This window comes from Melozone crissalis, unplaced genomic scaffold, assembly GCF_028551555.1.
Source record: "Melozone crissalis strain CALT ecotype California unplaced genomic scaffold, PUWL_Pcris_2 ptg000023l_1, whole genome shotgun sequence".
Taxonomy (NCBI): domain Eukaryota; kingdom Metazoa; phylum Chordata; class Aves; order Passeriformes; family Passerellidae; genus Melozone; species Melozone crissalis.
Window position 1 is genome coordinate 23,014,502 of NW_026535801.1, and position 12,719 is coordinate 23,027,220.

The 12,719-nt window shown below is 37.5% G+C and overlaps 1 protein-coding gene across 5 annotated transcripts in view; it reads left to right on the forward strand.

Moving 5' to 3' along the window:
• The window catches only part of LOC128938026 (sodium channel protein type 1 subunit alpha), an 88,733-nt gene that overhangs the window by 611 nt on the left and 75,403 nt on the right, over positions 1–12,719 (forward strand). The gene's annotated exons all lie outside the window — the stretch shown is intronic.

Genomic DNA, 12,719 nt, shown 5'->3' on the forward strand with positions numbered 1-12,719 from the left:
GACACTTTGCAAATAAATAAACCATAAATTTGGTTTGTTAAGAAACATCCTTTCTAGCCATATTAATGTTAATTTGGCTGATTAAGCAGTGAATTAAATCCATTTGCTTGAAGACAGTGTGGGAAAGCATTATTGCATATTGCTATTAGCTCTGAGAGGTTTACTACAGTTCTTGGCTGTTGCATTATTTTAGCCTTGCAAATTACAAATATGCTTCTCCTATTAAACATAACAAAAGAAACAAAAATTGTATTTAATTTTCTTATACTCTAGGATTATTTTTTGAAGCAGCAGTTAAACCCAGGGTGCTATTTGCTATGTACTGCAGGAATGTGTGAATAATTATGCTTCTGAGATATGTAAGGTGAATACTGCAGATAAAATTACATTTAGTGGTTGCTCTGCAGAATACCAGAACAGTAAATGGGAGCTGGATTTATATTAGAGGGCAGCTTTTATTCATGCACCATATAGAATTCAAAGATTTTGTTTTGTATTTCAGCCCTGCTGAAAATCAGTCTGTAACAAAGACTAGAACAGGTTCGTCCTTAATTATACAGACTGGGTATTGTCAGGTGCTGGAATGTCTGATCATACTGGAATGCAGTAGAAGAGGCCCTGGAAAGTAACAGCATAACACTGATACTGCAGTATCATGTAAGGAATTTCAGCAGAGATAGCTTGCTTTCTAAGGACAGCTAATAAATCTGAGAACATTTTTAACACATTCAAGAGATTAATTGGAACACCTGTCTTTATGTGCAGTACCTTGGACAGCAACTTTTTTGTTCTGGGGTACAGTGACTCTCCTTCATGGGACTCAGCAATTTGTGAATGTTAATACAAATTTAAGATACATTAATGAATTAAAAAATACTGGGGAATGTATAGTAAAAAAAAAAAACAAAAACAAAACAAAACCAAGAGGAACTTTGATCAGCATTGTTATCAATGCACTGTATTTAACAGCTTACTGCCAAGATTTCTTTTTAATATGAACTTTAAAATAGTGGTTTTTTATTATGTTAATGAATGTCAAAATAGTAAATTAAGAATGCAAAATTGTTGACAATTTATGATATGGCACTGAAAAAAATGTCATGTCTAATAGGTAACTGCTCACTTTAAATGTAAATGCCAAGGTCCCTTAAATCAAAATAAGGTTGGATATTTATATGAGTTTATGTATTAATATTAGATTAAAACTCATGTTGATGGGAAGAATGGAAGCCTGGAAGCCTTTTAAATGTGTTTTTTCCTCCCCATAAAAAAACTAGTTGTTCTTCACATTATTCTAGAAATAACTAGCAGGCTTTAATATCAGCACTTGTTTCAAAGCGAGGTGGATTGTTTTATCATTTTCTTATTGTCTTTAAAAGCTCTCTTTCTCTGGAAAAGAACTGCCCAGCAGTGAATTGTCTGTTCATCATGGTCTTACCTTACCAGTTACTAATTTTTTTCTTTTTAATGACAGGCATATAGACGGTGCTGTGATTTTATTAGATACACCTGGCTGCTGCCTTCATTAATTACATTGTGAAAGTTAGGTTCAAGAAAGTGTGGCTCATTTTTGGAATCTTGATAACACCTCTGTTGCAATGCAGCACATTACATTGTATAATATTTTATAGATACCACTTCAGACTTCAAAGTACAGAAGTATGTCTTCAAACAAACTTAAAATAATAGCATAGTATAGGAACTTAGAACAAAACTGCCAGGTACTATGAATTATTGTAATGATGTACTTCACATTCTTTGTCTCTTGCTGCATGAAGTGTTCTAAAATAGTTACGCTATTATATATGAGTACACTGTGTTCCATTCCCTTTCAAGTGTGGGTGCTTGAGGTATTTTCTTACAGGCTCAAGGAGTATTAATAACATATCTATTCAATTAGAAGAAGAAAAAGGCCTTATTGTCTTTAAATGTATAGTGATCTTCTGCAAGTCTTATTTTTATTTTTTGCATCATGGTTCATAGCAGGGCACACAGTACTTCTCAGCATAGCAAGCTGCAGACACTACAGCAGGACACAAAGTGTAAGAATATGGTGTTTCCTATGTGCATTCATATATCCCATATTCTGGTGTATCACTTTGGGTCTGAGAAATAGAATCTGAGCTGTTAAATATGTTTTGAACCCACTACAATGCAGGATATTGGTTATTGGTGGTCAGTACCTCCTCCTGGTATTTTTCTTTGGTTTACTGGAATTGTCCAATCCATGACTACATAAGTAGCTTGCTTTCAATATACTTTCTATTCCCTCAAATGAGACTATGTACCTGGATTTTCTGACAAATTTATCTCTACACTTTTTCTCTGAGCACTAGAATTTTCTGTACTGCAAAGGAGTTTCTTTGCTCTCTTTATAGTTATGGAAATTACACTAAAACTGATAAGCATGGACGCAATACCAAGGTGTGTCAAATAAGTTATTCAGATCTCAGGTCCATTTTAGTTGATGTGATGTCCATTCTGTGATGACACACATATGGCTGAATTAGTGCTAAATTGAGAAGGAAAGACTAAAAATATTAGTTTTTTAGTTTATATCATGTAACAACTAAATATGACTGTAGTAGTACAGTTGACAAGCTTTCCATGTAAGTTTGGGCTCACAAAAGCAGATCTTTCACTGTCCAGAACTGCCAATTTTTATTTGCATCTAGTACACAAAAATATTGCTAATTCCTAGACAAAAATCTATTGCAGTAGAAATGTGCTCTACCTGTTCTCAAAATAGCTGTTTAGAAGCTGGGAGATGTGCTTTGTTCCTTGTGCAAAAAGTTACTCTGCTTTTTATTCAGAGGTTTCCTTGCTCTTCCTTGAAACTGGTTGGATGCAGTCTTCTGTGTTGCTACAGTTTGTCTCATTTTTCAGGTCCTGGGTCTCCATTATGATGTTTCCCATCTTTAACTGCTTGGATAGCACTTCTGTGACTGCAGTACAATTGGTACACAAGTTTAGAAAGAGAAAATGTCCCTTGGATCATGATGTTCACCAGCGTGTCCACTGAGGATCTTGGCTGGCTAATGCCTTATCTGTTAGAGTAATTACTCCATTAGCTGTTTTCCACACCCGCAGTAATTCACAGAATTCATTGCTGGAACACTAGAAAGAGATACTGTAAGGAATCAAGGGAGATTTGCTTTAAGTGTTTTGGTAAATAAAATGTACCTGATAAACTTTAATTAAGAAGGCACATATATATTTATATATTGCTCTTAACACTTTATTAATTGAACATGCCATTATGAATTGTTGTTTATGTGGTTTACCTGCCGTGGTTGAACATCTGAACTTCTAAGGTTAATTTTGAAGGTTTCTCTATATTGTACACAACTATGTTTGCAGCAAAAAAATGCTGAAACATAGTTGTTTGTTGCAGCAAAAATGCTGAAGGATAGATACACATAAACTCACATTCCCTTTTTAATTCATTTACAGTTCATTCTAAGGTCTTTTCAGAAAAGGAACTGTGCTGCAGAGGGGCACAAGAGAAGGACTTCCAGATGAATCTTTTCATGTGCTGAAGAATAGCAGACTCTCCTAATGCCTGGTGATTACTAAGGCTCTTGAGCCAAAATCTTAGTGGACTGTTCTTCACCAGAGCCCTTAAATATTTACACAGTGTTCCTGAGGCAGGACTGGTCAAAATGAACATGAGGACACATGAACCACAGATCCCCATTAAAGCAAAGTGACCAGGTCTGCAGAATGTGAAATCTGCAGGATTGCAAGCTCATGGCTGCATTGGAGGTGTGCCTGGCAGCTGTGTCCCTGCTCTGCTCTGTGCCTGCCATCCTCTCTAGGGTGGCTGGTCCAGCCCATGCCCATTTCCTCCTTGGGCACTCAGGGAGGGATTTGTCACCACACCTCCACAAAGAACTGCTCAGAGATTCCCAAGCAAAATGCAATGAGTATCCTGGTCTTGCTTGGTTTCAAAAATTATTTGACTAGCTATTAGCAGTTTACTATTTGTTTACAGATGGTAAAAAAGGCAAATATTAGATTTTGAGGAGGACAGGAAAGAGAGACTATGTTTTATTTACTAATTTTTCATCTATCTTAGAATTAGAGCAGCTCTGGCTGAGAAATCTATACCTCTTTCATTTTTTTCAGTTGTGGTGCAATATATAAAACTTTAAAAATACAAGAATTCATGGGGTATAGCTCTTTAGCAGTTGGAAAGAAGTTGCTGTTGTGTTGATCAAATTTCCCTCAAACCCCATAACAGAAGACAGTCTGGTTCAAGAAGCCACAAAGAAGCTTGTTAAGATAATCAGAAACTCTCTATAAATTTTCCTGACAATGTAAGCTGCTGGAGCTGAATATGAGCACCTAGTTGTACTATGAGCAGTGAAATTGTTGCCATGAGAATTCTGCTTGGAAAAAACAGTTTTCAACATTCTGTTTATGATACTTGGAGATATCTCAAAGTCAGTGATCATATTAAGCATCCTATGCTGAACCTCTCATTATGCTTAAAGAAGGATGTCTTAGTTAATTTTTTTAAACACTAGTTTAGTGTTTAATTTTATGTTTATTTCATTTCAAAGTGCAATATTTGAAAGGAACTATGCCTGGCACATGTCATATGTGCCTAGCAAAGACTGGAGGGACTCATACTAAAACTTCAGGCTGAGGAGCAAATATATTACCTTTAACCTTGTCATAAATCTGTGTTTATAAACACCAGACAATTCATCATTTCCAGAAACATCCTTCATGAACAGAAAGATTTCTGGGAATGATCTATTGGCATCAGCAATTGTATCTGTTTAGTATTTAAAAGTTTAAGGCTTCTGAGTCAGGTGGGTTACTAGTGCTACAAAGCCATTTGTCACCTGCAGATGCTCTACATGATCCCAAAGAGCTTTGCAAATATGAGAAAAACACACAAATCTCCCATTAGAATTGTACCTAAGAAAGAACCAAAAAATTGAATTGTGTGCTACCAACTGCTAATATTAAGATAATGATTGCTCTTTCTACCTGAAGATCATAGACTCAGCTTTTGGGTAAAGGGGACCTGCCTGAGCCACTGAGCAACCTAGTGCCAGCAGAAAAGCTATATTAGTAACTGGTGATCATGATAGCAGTGAAAGATGAAAGCATGTGAGGGCTTTGTAAATCAGAGTTCAGATGTATTCAAAGGAGACAGGTTGAATGGTTGTGTCCAGTTTGGTCTTGCCATTTCTATGTCACATTTTAGTATTAGTATTTCAATCTATTATGGTGGATTTTAACTAAATATTTAGTGTCACGCACTCACTTGCTGTATCCTTTTAATCACTGCAGTATTTGAAGAAAACATATTTAAAAACTGAGCAATTAGATTTCATTATTAGAACACTTGTTCATAACATTCTGTACTGATAAATGCTTGAAAATTAGATATTATATTGAGAGGATTACAAGTGCTTCCTGGGACAAGCACCTCAGGTCACCACTGGGAGGTGGAAAAATTCTGATTCACATAGCTTGAATTCAAACAAAGTTTAAGCAATCAAAACATCATGATGCAAAAATATTAGAAAAAAAACCCATATCAGAATATTGAAATTGACTCTAAGGCATAAAATTCATTAAAGCTTCTTGGAGTCATTGAATCAGAGGTTAACATTAGGTGTGTGTTATAGATATGCCTCATTGCATACAGGTATTCATTAGATTCATGTTCTTCTGTCTTTAGATGCAGAAATGGCATTGAGCAGTGAAAGAAATGCAATGCTATTTTTAGCCCTCCTTCCATGCACCTCTCACCTTGGCAGTCACTGCCTTCTCCTTTCCTTTCCTACCAGTCTGTGCCCACCCCTGTCCAGCGTGGCAGGCACTGGGGCTTTCACAAGTGTTCACTCATGGCCATCCCCATTTTTATTTCATTGTTCAGTACAGCAAAATGAGAAATACAGAATGCTGTCTGATTCATCTCCAGCTGAGGCTGGTCCAATGCAGATGGGGTTCATTGTGTTAGCAGTTACTGTCACTTAGCAGTGTGAATATTGAAAAGGAGCCTTTTTTTGTCTGGGTTCCAGATTTGGCTGCGCAGCTGCCATCTGAATCCCGGGGATGTATAGAGCTGACGTGGCAGCCGTACCAGCGGCGTGATCAGCAGTGCAGGCTGAAATGGATGGACACGTCACGGGACTCGGGCTCAGGAACCCTTTTTTTAGTGACTGAACCCATGACTGATGAGGTTGAGTCTCGCCCCAGTCCTCAGTGGGCAGGTGTAAAACAGGACAGAGGACAGGTAGCGTTTATCTGTTATGCCAGAGGCTGACCTGGAAAGGTTTCTGGTGCTTTCGTAAGGGGCTGAGACTAACGCAAACTATTTCCTTCACAGGTTTCAGAGACAAGTAATTAACTGAAAAGAAATTAAAATTACTGAAAACCTTAGTTCATTTAACACTGGATAAAGAAATCTACTTCTCAGCACTGTCTCTGCCCTTTGTCCCTCCCTGAAGGAAAAGGGAGTTGCAGATTTTCCGTCTCGTTTAGGTCAGGAAATCTCTTAAAAAAGCGATCTTTTCCAGCCAGTTCTTTGCTTTTACCGATAGATGGGGCTGTCCTTTCAGGTGATGGCTTAGTATCGTTTTTTTTCCCCTTTTTTTTCTATCTTTACCCTCCTTTCTGTCTCTCTTTACCATCCTCCCTTCCCCCCTCTTTTTTTTCCCTCTGCTATTTGCTGATTTGTATTAGGTACCATAGAGTGAGCCTCAGAACAGGAAGCTGAGAACAAAGCAGAGAGGATACTGCAGAGGGTCCCCCCACCCCCACCCCGTTTTCAATGAGAATGCAGCAATTTATTACACTTTTTAATCATTTGGAACTGAGAATCTAAACACCTCTATAAGCATTTCAAGCATTTCATCATCACTATCTCCTGGGGGTTTTTTGGAGTTTTTTTTCATAATGCTTTTAAAATTCCAGTTTTATCAGGTAAGCCAGGAGAATGGTAAATCCTAGACCTTAGTGCATTTATGTGAGCAGTCAGCATGGATCCCCCACCCCACCTCCCTTCCATTTTTTCTTTTTCTTTTTTTTTTTTTTGAGTGCTTGCTTTATAGTTACTGTTAAGCATATAATTAAGGAGAAATTTGGGTATTTTGCTTCAGAAATGTTTTTCAAGCTGCAATCAGTTCTTTTTGGCATCTCAGCATTTTGTTACAAGATTTTGTTTCAGTGGCCTTATATTTTTGGGTGTTTGCCTTTTTGCTGGAGGGTGATTTTGTTTAAATTTTTATTACATATTTTCCACTGAACTTTTTGGAAGATAAGAGAGGCCGTGTTGTTCCTTCTCATGGAAGACATATTAAAGTCTAACGCAAGCACTGCAGGACTGTACAGTTTTCCTTCCCATGGAGAAGCTCTGTTAAAGGCTGAATGCTTCACACCAATGTTTTCCCAAAGGAGGAAAGGCAGCCCTCTCTTTTCTCTCTCCCTCCCCCTGCCCTCAGTCTGTCTGATCAGGTGCACTGCTGGCACCTCTTACCTTGATTTACATGACCAGGACTGGGTCTAATGCTGCAGATACGGCTTGGTTCACCATCTGAACCATCTTGCTTTTTCAAACAGCACAAGAAATTTGCCAGGTGGACTTCAAGCTCTGTCAGCCTCTTTTCTCAAATGGATTTCTTCTCTGCTGCTTGTCTCAGGTATGTGTTCAAAAGAATCCCACTGTGCTAATTACCTGGGATTGGGCTGTTTGTTCAGCCCCACTTTGAGAAATCTGTTGTTACTCACTCAGCAGTATTTGAAAATGGGTTCGTGTTTTCTGTCCCTACTGAAAACCTATTCAGCTGTATTTTTTTCAGAAATGCTTAATTTGTGGTTATGGTGTCAGACTCCTGAGCTATCTTGGCTGATGTTAGTGTTGCATTTTTGAACTTGTTTATTGTGCTTTTCATGCCTGACCAATGTGTTGATGTCAAGCACAAAAGAAAAAAGGCTGTGCTAAAAATTACTCTGAAATCTAATGCAAAACAATAACAGGATTGCTGTCAAGACTGACATCCTGATACTTTATTCTGCTGAGCCTAGTTTGTGTGATCTTGAATATTTGCTGAAATATTTAGACAGAGGGAGGCAAGTTAGAGACAAGCAGCTTTAAACTGGTTGTCCTCAGTTTGTCAGAAAGTTTTTATTATTTTGAAGGAAGTGTCAAGGGGAGTGGGACAGGGAATTAGGAAATTAAGAGCTTGCATAAGACATAGTCTAATCAGAACAATTCTAGTGAAATTCTAGGAAAACAACAGCAATTTGCAAACTGTCTAGTGCCAAAAATAAAAAATGTAAAAGTCTATGATGACTTACAGAAAAATTATATAGATAAATGTATATCAAGAAAATATATATCCTATCAGCTGTTTGAAACAATACTTTATATAGGGGCAAGGGTAGTTTATTATTGGTCACTGAGACCTTTGTTGAAATTATATAAAAACATAAACTTGCTTTGAAGTTTCAGAAGTTGTAATCATCACCAGCTGAGAAGATAAAATCAATTACAGATTCTTTTATTCTTAAGATGAAGATGGTCTTGAGCTAGAAAAGCTTCCCAATATTTACGAATATGCACTCAATGCACTACCCAATGTCAAGCAGTTTAGAGGACAACTGGCTGTTGTTGACTTCTAAGGATGGCAGTGCTGCTGCTTTCCACATTGCACTGCATCCTTCCAGCATGTGAATTCTAATTCCAGAGTTTTCTACATTCATGGCAGAACACACCATATTTAATGGGCAAGCCCACATAGCTTAGCATTGAATTTTGTCCTTTAAATTATATTTTACAAATCCTTCTCTACCATTTTTGGCTGCCTGAAATTGAAGAACTGAGATTAACTAAGTGTGAGTGTTCTTCTGCCCTTAGTTGTGAGAAGTAGTCTATTAATAATCAGGAGAACTGGGTACTTTGCAAATTCTTTTGAGACGAGACAGAAATTTTGACCTTATTTTTCTGTGTGCATCTAGAACTGTGGCAGTCAGTCTCATGGATTAATATCTTTTCCTTCATTTTATTCATTTTCTGAACTCCAGCCCCACAGCTCATCTGTGGGAAAATATATTGTGTCTTCTGGGCTAAATTCCATGAAGAGAATTGTGGATTGTTTTCCAGTAACAGAAGCATATTCTGCCTTCTTTTTCTTCATTGATAACAGCTTATGCAGGTGGGAGGCAATGGGATTCCTCAAGAGTCCTGTATTTGACCTGTAGACTTTCTGGTGGTGCCAAAATGGCTACAGCAGAAGAAAAATCAAATTAAAAATTGAACAATATTTATTCACACCTCTAAACTGAGACAACCAGTGTTATGGATACAGTATGACAAACTAGAGAAGGAATACCATTAGGCTTTTTTTAGCATAATACTTAAGAGCACTTAAGAGATCACATTGCTTCAAGAGAAAAAAAAATCCTCGAGCTGAACTGCTCTAAAATGTGGGGAAAAAGAACCTTTGAGTAAATTTGAACTATTAAAATCTACAGCTGACATTTCTGACTGAACATAATATTGTAGGGAGATGGGCAATATCATGCAAAGTCTCTAGATGTTTTTTCCCAAAGCCCAATAATTCTGGTGTGTTACTTCCATTTTTCTAGTTGTAGGCTTATTCTTTGTAGATTTCTATCCATAAAAGCACATAGAAGTTGGATGGAAACAACTGAAATTTTGAGTGAAGAAATTAATCAAATGGCAGCCATGGACATAGAAATCATCACTCAATCATACTGGGGTTAGTCCAATTTCTGTAAAATACACTGGTTTCTTTTTATTCAATATGAGTTAGATTTGTTGAAAGAATCAGTGTGATGTTTTTCTACGTACATGAGTATTCAGTGTTTTTAGGATTGTTGTCTTTTACTGATTATTGAGTCATTATTTCTGTCTCTTCCGTTTTCACCAGTGTGTGGTGGTTTCAGATCTCCTTTTGTGCTGTTCTGAAATTCTGTTTAGGTCTGAAAAAAACCTGATTTTATTTTGCACTTGTTAAGAAAATCTGGGTAGAAACCTTCCCTGCCATGTTAAATATAATTTGAAAATCCACAGTTCTGATTCATCCACACTGCTATTGATTGTTGTAATTTATCAGCCCCAGAAATTCTCTCTCCTTCCTCTTTCTGCCATGAAATTCTCATTACATTGCATTTTCAGAACCCAAGTTTCCATTGCTTTCTGTTCCAGCAGTATCTAGTGGATCTCTAACCGTCCTTCAGTGCTCTATTTTAAAGTGTTTCCACCCCCTTTTTAATTAATTTTCTCTTTTTTCCACAAGTCTCTGAGAAAAGGACAAAACCCTTATATTTTTAGTCTCAGAAACACCCCGCTCAGTTTGAGCTTCCAAGTTCTCTCCCTTCTAATTCCCTCTATCTTTGTAATTTATATCAGTACCTTGTAAACATGTAGACCAATTCTCATCTTTCTCTTACTCCTTCACCACACTGTCTAATTTGCTTCTAGAATTGGCTTTTAAAAATTTCTTTGTAACACAAATCAAAAAAACCTGATAATCATCCTCCTGGTAAAACACAGCAAAACCAAACAAAACCTCAAATCCTGTCAAGGTCAGAAACAAAAACTTAGGAGTAAATGGAGAGGCTTGTGCAACTCAATTATTTAATAACTCTATCTAATGATGGCATTGGTCAAAGAGGACAAATCAAAGTAGCAACTACAGTACTGTTACCAAATGCTGTTTCCTTCAGAGTGAGAGCCTTCATTTTTTTTTTAATTTGTAGTGTTTCGCTTCTTTGATTAAAATTATTGTCAAATTAATCTGTTAAGAGAAAATGGTGCTGGAGGTATTTCTGAATGCAGATGATAGGTGCTCCTCTTAGGAATGCCTCAGCAGGGCTCTTTCAGTAGCTCTGCAGGATGCCTGGAGTAAGCCCACTCATGGAAACAGAAGTGGAGGGGCTGGGGGATCACCAGAAGCTGAATACTGAGGATGATTCGTGCTCTCTGTGTCCAGAGTGGGTGGGACAGGAAGTGAAGATGGAAGAAATGGGCTCACCCAGATTAGATGTGAGAACAAACATTTTACTACAGCAGATAGTGGAGAGCTGTAGCAGAGTGTCAGAAGAATCTGTGACGTTTGTCCTGAAGGTCTGTAGGAAAAGGTTAGATGAAACATCTGTTGGGAAATAGGTATAGCAAACTTGCCTTGGGCAGCAAGATAAACTAGATGGCCCTTGATCTCTTTTTTCCAGCCTGGTTTTTCTGTGAGCCTACAAAAAGAAGTAGATATCTGAGATGTAACAGGCAGTGTACAATAAATTATATAGGGTCCACTAAAAGCTATCTTCACTAGGATTGCATAAAAGCATATAAACATCCCCTGAAAATATTTATCCTATGGTATATGCATTCTGAAATGCTTCCAATATACCAAGAGCAGAAAATGTGCCCTTAAAAGTTAATTTCTTAGTGTTTCTTTTAGACTACATAGTCTTTACTAGTGAACCATAGCAAGTGTGTGAATACTAGGGGTAGAAAAAGGATATTTGCAAATCTGATCAAATTTCCATACTGTCTGGAGAATAGTACACATTTAATTAAAAGGATTTTTAAATTGATAGTTCTTCTTTATAGAAAGAACTAGGACACTTCTGAATCTGATTAAATAAAGTGAGTGTACCAGAGCCATTTTAAAGTTCTATTTTTAATGTTCATATTCAGTATTTTTCACAGCTGAGAAACTTAGTCTGATACATTTATTTTCTAAAATGAAACCTAAATAATGCCATACACACACACACACACACACACACACACACACACACACATACATACACATATATATCTATATCTATATATATATCACCTAAAGTGTACAGTGATGGATAGAGACAGAGAACTGTTCAGAACTCCATACTGGGTACATTGATAATGCTTAATTGAAAAAGAAGTTATACAACAATTTAATTTTTTTTCTTTAACAGGAACTGTGTGATCCAAGTGTAATCTAGAAACCTTGCATCTGAGTATTTTTGCCTTCAGCTCAATTTATTTTCTCTTTACATACACTGGGGGAATAAACCAGAAAGGGTGACCCTTTATTATGTTTTCATAACTTCATATTGCCTCAGAACAAAATACTACAAATCAACTACTCTGAATTAATGAAGCATCTCATCTGAAAGAAAAATTTTTACTCCAAGAAAAATGATCTGTATATTACATCTCACTCATTTTGGCTCAGTCTGAGACCAGGACTGGCTGGCCATGAGCGGGCACTGCCCAGCAGCTCAGGGGGCACACACATTCTGGGGTGAGCTTTTTGAAAACTGGTAAATGCTGGATGTAGTGCCAGTCCTGAGGATCCTTACAGCTCATGGGAACCCTGAGCAGCAGCCTGGTGAGTTGTGCTGTGTCTCAGGCAGTGCAGCTGGTGGTTTGCTGTGGGTTGTGTGTGTCCAGCTGCTGCACAGCCTGCCCGTCTGCCACCTGTGGGCATTGACCTCAGAGTTGCCCTCTGCCTTCCCCTCAAGCAGGCTTCTCTACATCTGTGAAGTCTAAGTTCAGACTACTGCTGAACCAGCACTAAATAATATTGAATGGTTCTGCTGGGAGAAACAAAAATGCTTACTGCCCAAGAGTAGAGAATGATAAAATATGAGATCTTCTAGCAAGAGAAAGCAAAGTAGATGGTACAATACTTGCTCTCTTATGTCTGCATGCCTAATTCCTAGACAATAACAATGAGTTT